Source organism: Haemaphysalis longicornis, unplaced genomic scaffold, assembly GCF_048455015.1.
Source record: "Haemaphysalis longicornis isolate Haplotype H1 unplaced genomic scaffold, Haemaphysalis longicornis Haplotype H1 scaffold_3, whole genome shotgun sequence".
Classification (NCBI taxonomy): Eukaryota; Metazoa; Arthropoda; class Arachnida; order Ixodida; family Ixodidae; genus Haemaphysalis; species Haemaphysalis longicornis.
The window spans coordinates 30096488-30113904 of NW_027526335.1; the positions used below are offsets into that span (position 1 = coordinate 30096488).

The 17417-nt window shown below is 48.8% G+C and overlaps 1 protein-coding gene across 2 annotated transcripts in view; it reads left to right on the forward strand.

Annotated features, from left to right (window-relative positions):
* The first annotated feature begins 1236 nt into the window (after positions 1–1236).
* Positions 1237–17417, forward strand: part of LOC144174224 (vesicular glutamate transporter 2.1-like) — a 66571-nt gene continuing 50390 nt past the window's right edge. Inside the window, exon 1 of one of the 2 annotated variants that reach the window (XM_077702784.1) lies at positions 1237–1842. The gene's annotated coding sequence lies outside the window, so the exon portion shown is untranslated. Of the gene's footprint in view, positions 1843–14077; positions 14487–17417 lie in introns of those variants that run through there. The other variant, XM_077702785.1, reaches the window with a different exon arrangement.

Consider the following 17417-nt stretch of genomic DNA (forward strand, 5'->3'; position numbering starts at 1 on the left):
AAAGTGTGCAATTTATACAACGAGTAATATATACACCTCTCAATTCCTTCACTCCCCCTCTTTCCCCCAGTCTCACCCACAGCATGCCAACTGCCCGTTCTGGCATATTTTCTTATCTTCCGGGAGACCACTCGCCTCGATTGATCGACTGAGATTGACCGTCCTTGGTGTTTGCGCACGTCCCACCGCCCACGTTCATGCTCCGAAAAAAAGAATTATTTGCCGGGCACTACGCAAGGAATATCCGTATCCGTATCAGCTGACAGGGGGGCGTAGGTGTTTCAACAAGTCCCTTTCAGATGTTCCAGGCAAATCCCACTCCTACACATGACTCTAATATAGACGCAACATGCGTCGCGTGATTGTATGGGATTGCGTGATTGTAAATAGCGTGAGGTATGTTTTTTATTGGAATTGGAGTGCAATGCATATCTACCACGCCATACGTCAACTGCATTGTGAGGAAGGGACCAAGCTGTCTTTGCGTTCGCATCCCCTTTCCACACTTTTCTCTTTTTTCGTGTTTTTGGTCATCAAAGCATTCAAGGTCGCGCTCAGCCCACTTAACAGCGTGGCGTGACAGCGTTCACTTGCCGCAGAACGACCCTCCCGCACGGAAAACCTGGGTAGCGCGTTTAAATGCCACATTGAACCTCGGTCGGTTGCAAGGGGCGCGCGTATCGACCCCCCGTGCACTGTCCACCGGGCACACACTTCCCAGCAACAGAACAAGAACGGGGCAGTGCAAGATAATCCACTATGCAGCCCAGTGAGGAGCGAGATGTCGGGGGAGATACACGAACGCGAGAAAAGGGCACGCAATAGCACGCACACACGAAGCCGGCAGCTTCAGCAGCATGGCTGTGTCCAGGAGCTCGTTATAGACGAAGCAGCGCGCACGGCCGTTCCATACAACCCTCGGACGCGCAGCAGTCGGCGAAAGTGTCGCGTGCATGCCGCAGAAGCGTTTTACGCCCCGTCGCGTATTTATAAATGTATACGCACACAACGCCGCGGTCTCGTATAAAGAGACGTCATGCGATGAAGACCTCCCCTGCCGTTCTGTACGTGACGCTATAACGAGGCTTACGTCTAAGAGAAAGCCACGCTGCTGCAGGCGAAGAAAGGCAGCCCGTCGTCCATTTTATTCCCCTTCCTTTTTTTTCCTCTCACGCGTCACGAAGGAAGAGAAAAGTGGCAGCGGAGTCACGGAGGAGCCCGGGGTTCATAAGCGCCAGTTGCCCTCGAGGGACGGAGGCGGCGACGTTCCAGCGTTGACGCGCCTCGGGAAAGGAGCGAAGCTGCTGCTGCCTCCGTAGGCCGTATATAAAACGCGGATCTGCTTCTCGGGCTCCGGCGGCGATTGTGCAGAGATTGGAACGGCCCGGAGATCTTTTAAGTTGCTCGGGACCGGGCGTGTAGGCTTTCTCTCCCCGTGATTAGAAGTCGGGGCGCGGGCGGCGGCCCGGCATCTGATATATATGGTGTGCGTGCGTCTGTAGGTGGGTGCCGCGAACCGCAGAACAAGAGAAGCTTGGCCGCAGTGGTCGGTTTCGGAGTGGTGATAACCCTTCAGCGCTGGAGACAAGTTGTGCCTCTCCCGTTTGGTTGTCCTGTCGTCGTCTTGCCGGATTCTGTTGTCTGGAGGCGCGCATTTTTTTCCGCGCACCATCGTTGGTTGCCCAGTGCGCCGGAAGAAGACTACAAGCCTGGGGATTCTTCGTGTCCTTCCTGCGTTTAACTGCGCATTCATCCATATACATCTCGCTGCATCCGTGGAACACTTCGCTACCGCTGCGGAACTGTCTTCACAACGTGTGGGCGCCAGCTTGGAGTGCGAACGTAAGTTTTCGCCGTCCGATTCACGACAGATGCCACGTGGCACACACCGAGGGTGAAATTCAAGGTGATGCACTGGAACCACAAGACGGGGGGGGGGGGGGGCGATATTTTTAAGGTTCACGACACTGTGTCTGTATAGTGGCGTTAAATTCTATGTTAGGTTGGTGTTTTTTAGGCTCTGATATTATAGCTTCTTTTTTTATTTGGACTGGCTGCAGTGGGGCAAGCAGTGCAGCATTTGCTCATTTTTATGCTAGAATATTGGTCCAGTAGCACTCTCCACTAGTCTGCACGACCTTACACTCATCTACACCGCTTCAGGTAAAAAAAAAAGAAGCCTCTGCTATGAGACGTCTGGCACGAGGTCTGGGGTAGTGCTTGTACGCGTGTGTAGCGGAAAGTTTAGAATTGTTTGCACGGCGCCTCCGAGCGTAACCACATTGAAGCCTGAATTTACTAACTTTGTCTCTAACATAAGCACCTTACCAGCTACCACATTAACATAGTCACTTCACACAGCATATCACCCACGGAACTTAGATGCATATTAACAGCGAAAAAACAGACAGGGACGAAGAAAGAAGCAGACGGGACACTCGCTTCTTCTTTCTCGCGTCTGCTTCTTTCTTCGTCCCTGTCTGTTTTTTCGCTGGTAATATGCATCTAAGTCAACACCAACTAGCCCAACTTTCAGCCTTAACACCCACGGAACGTATGCAGACTTCGGCCCGTTATTTGTTAAAATGCGCTTGCGCAATAACGACATATGCAGCTGGCGTAAACATTCTTAATTATTTCATGATAAACAATGCTCATAAATGACCGCAATACCGATTATTTTCCAGCTCCACTGAAACTATAATGCCCGTATTGCGAAGAGTTGCAACCTGGGCCCACTGTCTTTTCGAGGCATCACGGTTAATTTTTTTTTTTTTTTGCGAGAAATCAGAGCATTCCGGAGGGCTGAGTCGGCATTTACATCACAGCTGCAAGGAAAGCCATGTTACGGCATAAGGTCGCTCCCTCCGAAGGTTTCGGGCCCATTTGTGCGCTCTCGGTGGCCACGTGATCCCATTCTTCTATCAGGGCCGACTTTATCTCGTCGGTGCCTGCGGCTGACAGGCTTCGCACGAGCTCGAAGAAATGCAGCTCCTCTGGCTGAGGCTTCCGCTTTGACTTCTGGTTTGGAAGATTAGGACGCGAATCGTCCTAATCTTGCCTCACTTGTCCCAGAACCCATACAGCTGTATCAGAACTTATACAACAAAGGGAAGTTTTACATCCATCTTAATGCGGCCGTACGGCTACAAAGGAAAGCAGTACAGCTCTCTCGGAAACTTCGCGTTCGAAGAAAAATTCGTCTTTGTCCAGGATTCGAACCCGGGACCACCGCTTAACCGGAGCAGTCGCTATACCAACTAAGCAAACCAGGAGGCTAGCAGTACAACAACTCGAAGTTATGGACAGGTGTTACAAATTCTTACAAAGTGTTACAAAGAACTCATGCAAATTGTTCTCTTTGCGGGTCCGCTATGCTGGTTTAGCTGTGAAGTCATTGGCATGGTTAAACTGTACGTTAATTTCCTGTGTCCTCCTGCAGTTTATCATATTCGCAACAGCTCTGCAACTACGAGCCACCCAAACCCAGGTATAGGTGAGCGATAGATTCACGGTTGCCGGCATAGAATATGTGATAGAATATGCCGATAGAATGTGCCGATAGAATATGTGAACGATAGATTCACGGTTGCCGGCATAATCAGAGCCCCGGGATGAGAGTTCCTCCGAGCTGTCATGCTAAGCTATTCCAGAAACCTATATGATATGCTAGTTTTCAGCGCCTTCACGTGGCGCCTCGTCGCACCTACGGCGTGTACCGCGAAATGGACGAGCCTGCGGCGTCGGCATTCATTTGCAGATGCACCGGCTTCCTCCGGAACGGATGCCAAACAATCAGGGAGATTCACAGTTGGCACGTCTGAGGGTCATCGTCAGCTCTCTGAAGCTTAATTGTCCCCACGAGAACTGAAAACCCTCGAAATAAAAAAGAAACGCGGGAATTTTGAAGCCTATAGAAGTACACTGCAGGTGTAATCAAGCTCCAGTGAGCAGTATTATTTAATATTCAAGCATGCCTACGTGGTATACCCTCCCTCTTCCGAATTATTATAATCATCGTTATCATCATAAGGCCCTGCCTGGTAACTGCCGGTGGAAGGCTTGTCCCGATGACTTGATGCTACTGACCTGACCTCACCGCATAAACCTAAACTACTATCAGTTCATCAGTAATGTTTAATAACACATTGTCACGTAGCCAAAGACGACGCAGTTGACTCGAAGGTAAAACAAGTTAATTGGAGCGAACTTGTGCTCCCCTAACAGCTCAAAGAATACAGAGGCGGGGAAGCAGAAGTCAACAAAGTGACGTGCGCAGGCGAGTGTATGAGAATCGAATACCGCGGCATCCGCTCTGCGGGCGTTTATCTTTCGGCGCGAGTGTTTCGCGAACCGTCGAATTACATGCAGAACACTGTAGATCAAAGAAGATTACTCTAGGCTGGTGACGTTCTCTCCCTATCAAAGGCGATAACACATGCGTCATAAAAATAAAGAATGAAACAACCGCTTCACTTGGCCCACAGATAACGCCGATAACACAGCCCGGCGCAGCCGGGTGGCAAAACCAAAACATAAATAAACAGACCCAATGCAGGCTTCGCGGCAATATATCCTTTCTAGCCACTTCCCGTCAATGTATCTATTGTTGGCACGTTGTTCACCTGCTGTTGCTTTCCTTCTCACACTGCGATGAAGGGTAGAGGGCATACAGTTTCCTCCAGTGGACATGATTGTCGTCCTCAACTTATATCCGTCTAGGTTCCCGCGAAATTCAGCCCACTTCTGTCCCTGTGTCAATGCTGTAATTGCCCGACATCTCGTCGTGGCATTCGAAATGAAATCTGTTTGATTGCTTGGTTCCCACTGGCGTTCTTTGCATATCCATTTTTCAGTTTTTCTGCTTGCGGAAGAAGGTATTTACTATTTTTACGTTGCCGCCGCAACATCTGTGGGTGTTATTTCTGCTTTTTTGGCTATCCCGTTTCCCATATGGCATGCTATACGGCCACATGTAGCCACGACGACGACGACAACAACAACAACAACAACAAAAACAACAACAACAACAACAACAACAACAACAATAATAATAATAGCAGCAGCAACAGCAGCAGTAGCAACAACAACAAAAACAACATAAACCGACTGTACCCGAAACAAGCTTTTATCCGGCTAGGGCGGGTACAAACGTCTTGTCATTCTCAAGGGTCGGATCGAAGTGATGGCACAACAGCTTCGCTTCGCCCCCATTTGATCAAAGATCAATGCGCGCTATTTTTAGGTCGGAGAGGCTGTTAGGAAAGGCGGGAAATTTGTCTTCTTAAAGCAGAAGCAAGTAAACTTCCGTGAATGTAAACACAGGTCAAGCTCACAAAGAAAAGGCATACGGTAACGGAAAAATCGTTCACCAACATTAGGTTGGAGGGTAAAGGTACCCGCAGCTTTGTCTTCGTTATGTAGGAGGGTTTGTGCAGCAAAGCCAGCTTCCAGTAAAATGGCAGCTTTGGGGTGCTGCTCTTATAAACATTTATTTTGCTACCAACAGACCTTTCAGCAGCACCAGAATCTTCCACTTTTAATGCGTAAGCATTTTTTGTCGGGTACCCCACAGCACCAACTACTGAACGCCCCGCATCTGCCCAGAAATTAATAACTGGTAGTGTTAACACATTTAATGTTAAAAAAGCGTAAATGGAGATATGGTCGGATGCAACTTTGAGAAACAAGATATACAGAAATAAAACTACAAGTAATAATACTAATGAACAAACTAAATCAAGAAAGTAAATTATACACCATACTCACAGGACGAAGGAAGAAATGCAAAGGCTCCGGAGAAGCTGACGGAAACACGAATAAAAAAAAGCAGGAAAAAGAACAAGCCATGCAACGCCATACATAAGCAAAAAGAAAATTCATAATTGGAGCAGTTGGCACATTTAATCGTTCTGATGGGGTAAACACGGATATCTTGTCCAAGGAAGCATTTCCCAACGATACATCGAAGCGAGTTGTAAACATTTTTTTTTCACCTTGCTATAATAAAGCATAAAATGCGTATATCATTTTCTGAGTTTTAGCGCCCGATTTACGTATATTTATAAACGAGAAAAGTTCTTTTGAAAGGGCTGCTTCTTCCGCACTGTCTTCCTCGCTGACTGGCTGACGTAGGCTGTGACGACGCAGGGGTGAGCTCGCAGAGATAAATATAGTGGATGAATAGCATATTTCACCTTTGCAATGCGTGTTTAAACAAACAAAAAGTCCATGTTAACCATGAAATAGCTCAAAACCGGTATCTTGAACGCTCAGACAGCATGAAAGCACGCTGTAATCCAGCGAGACGTCATTGGGGTGGTTGGTGTGGTGGCCGGGAGCAGCGTATGGTGTTTTCTCTACTGCCATCTATTACGAAAAAGGGAAACTCCAGACTTCCGCTAAGTAGTCGTACAATAAATTACGTGGGTTAAAAGGAGAATTTATTGTAACAAGTAAGACTGTAACAAATTCCCTCCAATGTCCCCTTCAGTGACTCAAGTCTATAAAAGCATAATTCAAAGGAAATCAGAACAGATCCTACCAAGGCTCGTTCAGAAAATAAAACCTCTATTGGCTTAATACACCGAGAAAGTGGTCGTCATTTTATTTTTTTAACTGACGCGCGTATATGGTGTGTCTAGCGCAGTCTAGCGGAAGCTTATTTGAGCGAGCGTACCTAACTGCATTGGGCGGGCACGTCCAGAGAACGCCGACGTTGGCCCTCTAGCGATTGTCCGACGGGAAACGTTCTCAAGCTGAGACGAAACGCATTTCCAGTGCAACAAGCTCAATTTTTCGCGCTCAAAAGTGCTTACGGGTCACTTATTGATCCGTAAGCACGCTCAAGCGCATATCCTCTTCACCCCGCTCATTCCAACACTCTCCTCGGTTTGAAGGTCAAATTGGCGCCCTACCACGGACAACGGTTTTACAGATACCGACAGGCCAAAATATCGGTGAAGTCGCCCCCAAGAACACTAGTCATTTTGAAATTGAGCAAACTCAAAATATTTCTCCTCACTCCCTATTAAAAAAAAAAAAAAAAAAAACAGGCATTCTCGCTACGTGCACTCTCGTAAATTACCAATAAAATGACAGAGGGGAAAGTTCAAAGTCCTAATGGCTGGGACGCTTCCAAGCACGTTGGGTCACACCAGGGATGGGCGCGGTGGTGGATACGTCGTAGTTGCGCGGTACATCTTTTTCGCACACACACCGGTGACGTCTGACCTTTCATGCACCCTTGGAACCCCCCTTCGGAACGCGTGCTTACCACGCGAGTCAAAAAGGGCAACTCGGATGCCCTTAATCGCCTCTGGCCTTTCCGTCAGCTCTCTTTCTCTTTTTTGCCTGAATATTGGACGTTATTTTGACAACAACGAAGAGGCATTCGGCGAAGGGCAGGCTCTCCAAATCGCCCTCCCAGCGATTACCGAGCAAACCGCTCTCCGAGCATCGAAGTTTGCACTGCGCGCGGCGTGCCCTTCGAGAGCCGAACGAGGTCGGCAGGTGTTTTATCCAAGTTAACGGGAGCTTCCGGCAAGTGAATCGGACGATTGATGGGCGAATTAGGGCATGCACGAAGCAAATCTTTTTAGCGTCCATAATTGCACGCTTTCCGGCAAGTGGGGGTGCTAATAAAGAAGCCCGTTCTGCACTCGGGCTTATTAACCCTGGTATTCGGAGTCCTCCCTCCACTCGTGCCTGCAGTGGAGGAGATCCTTGAAATCGATTTCTCCATGCGTAACCGTTGCAGAATCCTCCCCTCAGCCGAGTGTAGGGAGCAGATGGAGGGAAGGAGGGACTAAGAATATGGCCCTGAGTCTAGCGAAATGTTACCACCCTCCTCTCCCTACGCCCCGCCCATTCCCTTTTTCACTTTACTATACGTCGGCATGTAGTGCGATCTGAATATGAAGTTCGAAACAGTGGGAGACGTATGTCTTTTCGAGGAGCTCGCTTGGCTAACTCAGCTCTTGCAAACAACGGCCCCTCGTGGTTGCGTGCTGCGGGTGCTTGGCTAGCCGAGCAGCTGTCGCATGCGACAGCTCAAATTAAGAAGTATGTGGTGCGCTTCTGGTACTTTTAATCCACGCAGACAAGAAAAGGGGAAAATTGCTTCGAGACAGTGGATGAAGTCAGTCCGAAAGCGTGCTTGTTTTATTCACAGAGCTTGATTCTTGCAGAATATAACATAGGGCTGTAAAAGATAGCATATTACGACCAAGCCATAAAAAATTCAGTGTGTGCTCTTGCTTAGCACCAATTAACCCAACAACGAACAAAGCTAATGCGTCTGACTTTCACTATTTATGCGCGATATAACGGCGTATTTCGCGACAGCTGTGTACATTGTACGCCCAGGCGTAAGCGGGCCGTCTGTGAAAGCGGCCGTCTGTGAAACCGTGTCTGAAGCACTCCGCCCTTTCCCGTTTATAACTCGCCTGCGCGAAGGTTGGTGCGCACTAGAGGCAGAACGAGCATGCTAGCTGCGGGCACCGGTAGACGTCGTTAGACCTCAAAGCAAACCGTTCGGTTTACGCTCCGGCACATACCCGACGGTCGTAACAAGGAAAGCTGGGCGGGTTGGTAACGGTGAATGGTGAAACTAAGCGCGAAAGAAACTACAATGGAGAGGAACAATTACAACAGAATGGCGCGCTTCTTTTAACTGCCGTCCTGTTGTTATTGTTCCTCTTTGTTGTAGATGCTATTCTAGTGAAGTGATTCATACTCACTGAGTAACACATACTCCCTGTTGGTTATTGGGCAACTATTTACTAACAGGAATGCACGCTATATACCGCAACGCACCGTTGCTATAGGGACGCTGTGCTGGGACATGCACCAAGTAATCAGTGGATCAATCAATTACAGCGCAAGAACTGAAGGCCTGGGTTCGTCCACAAGCACTCTATGCGCGCACTTCTAGAGTGATTGATTGATTGTAGGGTTTAACACGCCGACGCAACGCAGGCGATGAAGCATGCCGTAGTGGAGGGCTCCGGAATAATTTTGACCACCTGGGAATCTTTAACGTGCGATGAAATCTCGTACACACGGGCGTTTTTGCTTTTTGCCGCGAAAGAAAAGCGTCCGCTGCTGTCGGGAATCGAACCCGCGACCTCATGCTCAGCAGTGAAATGCCTTAGCCACTGAGCCAGCGCGGCGGGTCACTTATAGAGTATGCGTACTTCGAAGCATAGCAGTGTTACACACACGCAGAGCAGTAAACCACACCCACATTGTGTATTGGCCAATGCTTAATCAGAGGAAATTTATTTTGCTTTCACGCGATATTGTCTAACTGTCGGACAGTCTAAACAAAGCATTCATAAAACACCGGATACGTTTACGCGTACTCCACGTTTACTCAGTGACACGTCGCTATAACTTTCTGCAAGGATAGCTGTACAGCACGGTGCCGCGTCCTTCGCCTTTCAATCCGTGAGGCGTATTTCAAAACGCTTCGCTGCACAGAGCCCCCACGTGACATGTCTGTTCGCGCGATGGAGAACGGTAATTCAACGTGGTCATTTGCGACGCCCCAAACCTATACCGACCTAAAACATACCAAATCACCATTATTTACAAAAACAACGTGTAGATTTGGGTTTAGAAACAAAAACGTTATTTCAGAAAATAAAATAGGCAATGAAAAAAAAAAAAAAACGAAGAGATATACATGCTGGGGCTCGGACCCAAGCTTTTAGCGCCAGTGCTTAGTAGTCTACAGTGAGGCTACAAAGCCCGAATGGTGGGCTCGTTTTAGCGCTCACAAGAATAGCGCGCATAGTGACATCGCACTGGTCACGTGAGGGCTCTGTGCAGCGAAGCGCTTGGAAACACGCATGCGGGAGCTGTCGCTGATGGATGCTTCACTGCAACTGCACAAAATGACGAGGTAAAGCCAACTTCATGAAGACGGACGTGGCAGGGCTGACTGCAGACCAGGATAAAGCTAAAGTAGCATTTTAACTCAAGGACACGCCGGTGAGGTTTCCAATTAGAACACTTTTAATGGCAAGCGGCGGATGCAAGGAAGATGCGACGGGAGTGATCGCCCCCCCCCCCCCCCTTCCTCCTCCTCCTCCTTCGTGTCTCACAAGCGCCTTCTGAACTAGCGCTGCTAAATTGGATGTCCGTAATCAGTGCTAGTTGCAACTCGTACATAGCGTCGTGAGAAGACAAAAAAAAAATACGGCATTAGAACGTACCGCTGCGCTTTGAACCATGGAGGACGGAAAAGATGGGCATGCGCGTAGCCGGCACGGGCTTTGTCACGGCCGCCATATAACTAGTGTAAATACATCGCTCGTCATCTTTAATCATGGTACATCTCATCACCTCCTTGGCGCCACGTAACAGTAGTACCAGCAGCTGGTACATACCTGGCAATAAGCAGCTCCGGCGAAGAATAATTACGCGTAGAAGGGACAAGACACATCCCTAAGGCTTATATTGAGTGCCACGCCCCCCCCCTGACACTTCGTTCTAAAAGTAACCCTGGATCCACTTCTGTCAATCGCCCTTACCAGCTCGGGGACAAATCGAGACGGTCAGAGTAAAGCATTGCTTGCAACAGAAGCAAGGACACGTTGTATAAAAACCGAATCTCACTCAGGGTTTTTCTTCAAATCGGGACGCTACGCTAGTCTAAGGGGTAAAAGTGAAGGAAGCTGACACTAACACTAAGATCTGAAGATAATTTACGCAACCTTCATGACCATCACGACGGTGTAAGTCCACGATTACAGCCGATTTGCTTCTTTTTCGCTGTTGCAACGACCTTTACTCCGTAATTGTTGCTATAGGTTTGAGTTTCCTTCATGTTTTTGTAGGTGATAATCATTGGACATCCCCTTGGAAGGGCGATCGCTATGACTTGTCTTTCTCCTCCCGGGCAAGCGTTGCCACGATTACGGCGAACGCTGGAGTTTTTTTTTTTTTTTTTGCCAATCTTGGCCAATCTGCCTAAGTGGGTATGCTTGGCTTGACAAACGTGCGCCGGGGACGCCGAGACACGCACACACGAGCGTTCATCATTTTCTTGGTATTTCTAACTGCGGACACCAAACTAACGATTTGATAAACAGCTTCGCTGTTAAAAAAAAACAAGAGAGACGAAAGGTAGCAAGATTTCGGTCTGGACATCGTTAACGGCAATCTTTACGATTTAATCAGTTCTCTAACGATTGAAATTAACAGAATTGAACAGAGAGCAAAGTATTCTGTTTTATTTGTCGACCACAGCCACCCTGGTCTTCATCTTTTTTTCCTTTGATTTTACAAGCGACATATCCCGCAAAGCGCCCTTCAAGCAGCTATAATCTAGAGCAGAGCCCAAATTCTTGCTCGCCCAGCGGCCTTCTAATCTCTTGAAATTAAAATTCCCTCATCCTCTCTTCTCGTTTCTCCGCGCACTTCTTTCATCTTCTTACATTTGTCTTCTTCTTCTTCCACCTATTCTCGCGCCCGTGCCGGCAACCCGCGTCGCAGCTACGTATACCTGTCCGCCTGAGATAACTCGCTTCACTTGCGCAATACCGGTAGTGCTCGGGAGAGCCAGGAAGGGCAGCGAGCGTGAAATAAAAGAGGAGCGAACGGGGATGTGAGCAGCTCAGGGGAACGCCTATAAAGCGCATCCGGAAGTGAGTTCGCGCCCATCACTGCTGCAGCTTTCGTACGTGGGCGCTTAAAGCAGAAAGCGGTGGCCGGAAAGAACGGCATGTTTGTAGCTCCACTCTCCACTTTCTAGCCTTTTCGCATTTTAACACGAAAGTGTTTTATTCCCGGATACACAAAGATTTCGCTGACGTCATATCCGTCACGCAAGTGACGCCTGTACAACGAAGCAAGCGGCCTGTAAAAGGTGCACCTCTGCAGACAGGGTCTTCTTGCGGGAAAGCAACCTTTAAAACTAATGAGTACGTTATACTAAGCGCACTTCGTTTTCGGGTTTTATATTTTAACAGAAAATTGTATTATGCCGGGATACACCAAGATTTCCCTGACGTCATATCCGCCATGGAAATGACGCCAACACCTTTGCCGAAGCGACCTGCCAGCAGGACGTCGCTCACCAAGCACACCCACAAGACAGCTGCCGACCCGCAAATAATGCTCAGCTGAGATTTCGCTGCACATTTCACTTTCTTGTTTAACCGATTTCTATGACAGAGGAATCAACCACAGTTTTTCTTTTCTTTTTGCCACCGGTACTGTGGCCCTGAAATATTACAAACAAGATAATAAATGTGATATCACAACTCTGTAATACCAAATAAAAATTTCGCGATTTGTTTTTTATTGTTGTTTCGTTTTTTTCAGCATGCGAGCCCAGGGAGCGGTCGATGAGCTAAGAATGATCATGTTACCGGATTTCTATCATAATTTGTGATCTTCCTTCCCCTCCCGCTCACCACAAAAACTTTATTTTCTTTAAAAAAACGCAGTTCATATATTTTCTTCGCTAAGCAGAAGATTGAGAAACAAAAATTAAAGTTGAATTTGAAACGCAGTTTTAAAAAAAGAGCAATTCACAATGTCTTCGGCCTTTTAATCGGATGAAACCAGCGGAAAACGGGCGCCTTGGGTTGCCTGGGTGAATTAATTAATTCTCAAACACAAGCGGGCTCCCCCACGGCGGTCACTTGACCCTTCGACCTTATCGGCTTTGCCATTATTAAAACCCCGGGGTTTATTTAGGTGCCTTCCATATTTCAACCCTCGCGACACCGCTTAATTCGGCGGAATTTATTTTCTCTTTCATCATACTATGTTTCGAAACGGTAATAGCAAGAAAACCCCGCCGACGCTCTGCAATTATTTCTCGCTCGACACTGCACCGGTTTAATAACTTTAGCATCAGCCTTTTTTGGGAAAACCTGCGAGTTACGAGACTCCGATGCGGGCGGTCTTTCAAGTGAGAATTTCTTTCGCGAGAGCCGTCGGCATAAACGAAAATTTAATGAATGCAAATACATTTCGCATCTTACTCCGTGACCCTGCACTCTATCATCCAGCTGGGTATAGTGTTGCAACTAGCCCTCTCTTTTTCCTTCAATGCCGCCACCTAAGCATGGCGACTTCGCTTTTTTCTGAGTACAAGACACACCGAAATTCCGAATTCTTCATGTCACGTAGTGAGGCAACACCGGTGCTGAGGAACTTCGTATTCGAGTTCTTAATGATCTCGCGTGGATTGAAGTTCCAGCGTGATAACGCCGAATGCACCACGAGCGAAAAACACGTCTGCAGTCTGCGAAGCCTGTCGTGCAAATTAATACTGAGTCGTGCACATTAAAATTAATGCGCACGCTGCGCATGCGTGGAGAGACTTGCCTGCTGAGCTAAATAATACCGCGCCAGAAAGAAAAAGAAGGACAGGTCTTGCTGTCAGATAGAAACGTTCTCAGCGCAGCGCTGCACCTTCTCATTCGAATGTCTCTGCCCGTTGCTGTACGTGCGGTGAATGTGCTCAGTGGTTCTGGGGCAAAGCGTGCGAACGGCGGCGACAAACACGTAGGAGCAACTGCTATCTTTGCGGGTGGCTTCGTGAAAAATTCATTTGGAGTCCCGTATTTGGAAAATGGAAAAGTAAATTGGGGACCCGACAAGAAAAATAAAAATACTCTGTTCCGTAACGACCAAAGAACGACACAGCTCGTTTATTATAATAATCTGCTCTCTAGTGATGTCGTAGACACACCTGAATTACGCCGCCTATTTCACGCTCCTGAGGAAAATATTCAAATTTAGGCTCAGGTTTACGGGCTCATCTTCCATTTGTTGTGGTTGGCGCAACACCGCCCACGCGCTCGCACACACACACACAAATCCAGGAGTATAAATAGCAGTTACGCGAAGCCGAGAATAGAGTCAGTTCGCGAGAGTATATCGCAGTCTTAGCCACGGCCGAGTAACCGCACGGTGGCGGGAAGGGATATCCGGGACAATAACGGCGTGCTGAGAGCGACGAAGGACGGCAGAGGCCCGAGGATGAATGTACGGGGAGGAGCACGCGGCCGGATCCCGAGAGAAGAGTCGTTATTCTTCGCCAGTCAGCGGGAAGCGGGTCCTCCGCCAAGGAAAGAAGGGAAACGGAGGAGCGGGAGGAGGCAGCGTGCAGTGCGGAAGAGCGGACCTCGCGCAGCTGGTCGATCGAAGAGGAACCTGGCGCGCGGTGCGTTGCAGCAGCAGCAGCATGGCGTAGCGGCACACACAGCGGCGCGGCGAGCGCCGGCTTTCCTTCCATCCCCTCTCTCCTCTTCCTCCGCGCGCTCTCGCGCATCCCGGAGGATGCTGGGATTCGGTCGCCATCTCGACTCCCACGGCGCTCCCCCCTTCCAGCGCCCGCACGTTGGCTCGCGACGACGACCACGACGGTGGTGGCGGTGGTGAAGGCCGACGGTGGCTACCAACGCCGCTGTCGGTGCAGCTGCTACTGCTGCTCCAGCGCGTCCTTCTATACTAGCATCCCGGTGAGTGGAGAAGCTGCTGTGCCCGTTCGAACGACACGGGGCACACGCGCTTTGCTGCGCCTCCTCGAACGCCTCGATTCCCGGGGATTTCGCGCCTCGCGGGCGACACTGGTTGTTGAGCTCTGCGGTGACCGGCATTCGCGTGGTGTTCTTGCAGGTGCTGGCATTATAATAAGTGTGCATTGTTGCGAGGCTTGTAGTTGGCAGCCCAGATCACGGTTTCTCCAAATGCGCTGTTTCAATCGGGCATGGCAAAAGGCGGGCGTGCTGCCTCGTATGTTGCAGCCATGCATCGCGGTCAGTGGACCCGGACTGGGGTTGATCTCGTGCGCTGTGAGCAGGTTGTTGCCGTTGCGTTGAAGCTATATAACAGTGCACTAATTTTGAGCGCTTGTTGTGCAAGCGTACGCGTGCACGTATATAACGGTGCTAACAAAATTCAACCGAAGAGGCGCGTTTCCACTTTCGGTTCCAGTCTACATTGTTAGTGAATGTAATGGAAGTTCGTAACGTTAAGCATGCATCGTTGTGTGACAGCCACGAATTTCAGTGGAACATCGTGTAGGTCCATGCTCCTTTCCGAACTTCGCGACGCATGCCACGTGAATAGGCGCGTGCATTTTGTATATGCGGCGTGAATGCTGTTGTTGGTTGGTTGGACCCAAGATAACAATGACGTGTACCAATTATGGGGGATTGGCCAAGTCGGACCGAGAATACTATGAATGGCGAACACTTCCGATCTTTTTCTTCTTTTCCATCCGAGCCAAGAGTGGTTTCTTGTGTTCACTATAATACATTGATAGAAATTCGAAAGCACGGAAAGAACCGAAGAGTACAAAGAATTTAACAATATGCATTTGGTGGGATACTGTCTGTGTGATTGATTAGAGGCCTTAAATTAAGTGGATTGTTTGTTTTGTTTTCCCTACTGAGGCGGAAGCTTTATGTGCCACCTGAGACGAGAAATCGGGGGTTTTCTTTGGTTCTAGGGCGGGATAATTGTACGTGCCGCGCGACGGCATCTAAATAAAAAAAAACGCCAATGAGCGGGAGTCTTTAAAGGCTCAATACAGCGTCAGGGAAACCCGTCAGCCTGACTGGTTTTCGTCTGAGTTGTCAGGGTGCTCACGCCATGCCTCGTGATGGAGAGTGCTTCAACGTTGAGTGCCACTTTCTGTGTCGGCTATGCGCAGACCACCACGCGAGTACGCAAGCGGGGCTGACGTCCAGGGCATGTACAATGCAGTGAAAGCAGCCAAATGCTAGAAACTTGGTTCTGTTCCGAGGTTGTCGTTGATTTCAGTGTCTTCGAACTCACGTACGCGAACACGATGTAACAGTGTCTTTGCAAGTACCGCAAACGGATCCATAATGCTTTCCCATTCAAGCCATGTGAGCCCCGATGAATTTTTATTTGCGACCTAGACTTGAATTCACAATGTCGCATGCTGTATCTGAACAAGACAAAATCATCATGTAACACGTTCTGGACTAATTTAGACCAACTCGAATAACTTAAAGTGCAAAAACGTCCCGCACACACGATTGTACTTGCATGTGGCCATCATCGGAAACGAACCCACCATAGTCCATAATTAGACCCGCAACTTTGCTGGTAGTGGCAGAACGCCTTAGCTGCACCACCCCATTGCGCCGTATCGTTTGATATCCCCACGAACCCCGGTCATTCATTATTATTTCATTACCCAACCCGATTACTTCAAGAGCAGCAGTGCTAAGTCTTGTGTCTTTAACTCTCTCTTTGAGGCGAAAGCCTTAAACCTCTACACGTTTCAAGCACGCACGTTGTGAGGTACAGAAGATAGGGCGTCCAAAAAAATTAAGGACATCCAAGAATCCCGGACCATCTTCACTAACGTTAAACCTAGAGAAGTTCGAAGAATGCAGTGTATAGATGTATTCTTGGCGCCCTGGCTTTTTGGCCAACGGAGATGAAACCATTGGGGGGGAAGGGGGGGGGGGGGTATAGGTATACAGCTTTGCTGTAAAGGTCTCTTGTTTTTGAAGCACGAAGCTCTCTAGCGCGAGGCGTAAACGTGTGTCCCGGTGTCTTTTAGTATACGCGTTTCGTTCTAGCGCGAGGCGTAAACGAGTTTCCCGGTGTTTTAGTACCGTGACTACATGAGATGAGTGACGACGACGACGATAGGAGACGCCAACAGCCCCAGCCCCTAAAGGGCTTCGCCCCTAAAAGTTTGAAGGTGCGCTAACCGGGGAGCCTGAGCCAGGGATCGTGCGCCAGGAAAGGGCGCGAGCCGGGTAGCGCGAGCCCTGGATCACGGCATGATAGGGAAATAGCAGTGCGGGAGGAGGATCGGAGGAGGATTCTGAGAAAGGGCGATGCTGCGCGCGCCAGGAAAAGGAAACAGCCGTACTAAAGGGGGCCGCCTCCGTACGCGCAATACGAACCGACTCGAGAGGAGAAAGTATGACGGGGGTGAACAGTGAGCCGAGCGAGAGGCTTCTGATAGTGGCGGCGAGAAAGCAGGACGAGCGTCAGGGAGTGCGTTCCAGAGTGCCGGCCAAGTAGTGACGGGGGCGGCCGCAAAATTTATCAGAAAGTTTAACAGAACATCAGCAGGAGAAGAGGCTAGGCTTTCGTCTTCACATCTTACAAAGTTCAAAGCATCCCCCATTATTTTTCGTTTCTATTAAGTTTTCATGTATCAAGATTCTTTTTGACTAGCAGTTCTATACTCAGTAAACAGTTCACTGGTATTCTAGTGTCTCCCCGTACCCTTGTGTGTCAACTGCTTCCTTTGGGACAGTGACATTCTAAACACGCTCAATTTTCCAGAAGACGACCAAGTATCTTATTCATTTCACCATTTATTTCTTGTCGGGGAGATTATTTATGATTTCTTGAGATGTTTGGACATTGGTGGAGGCTTGGAACAAGTTCTCACC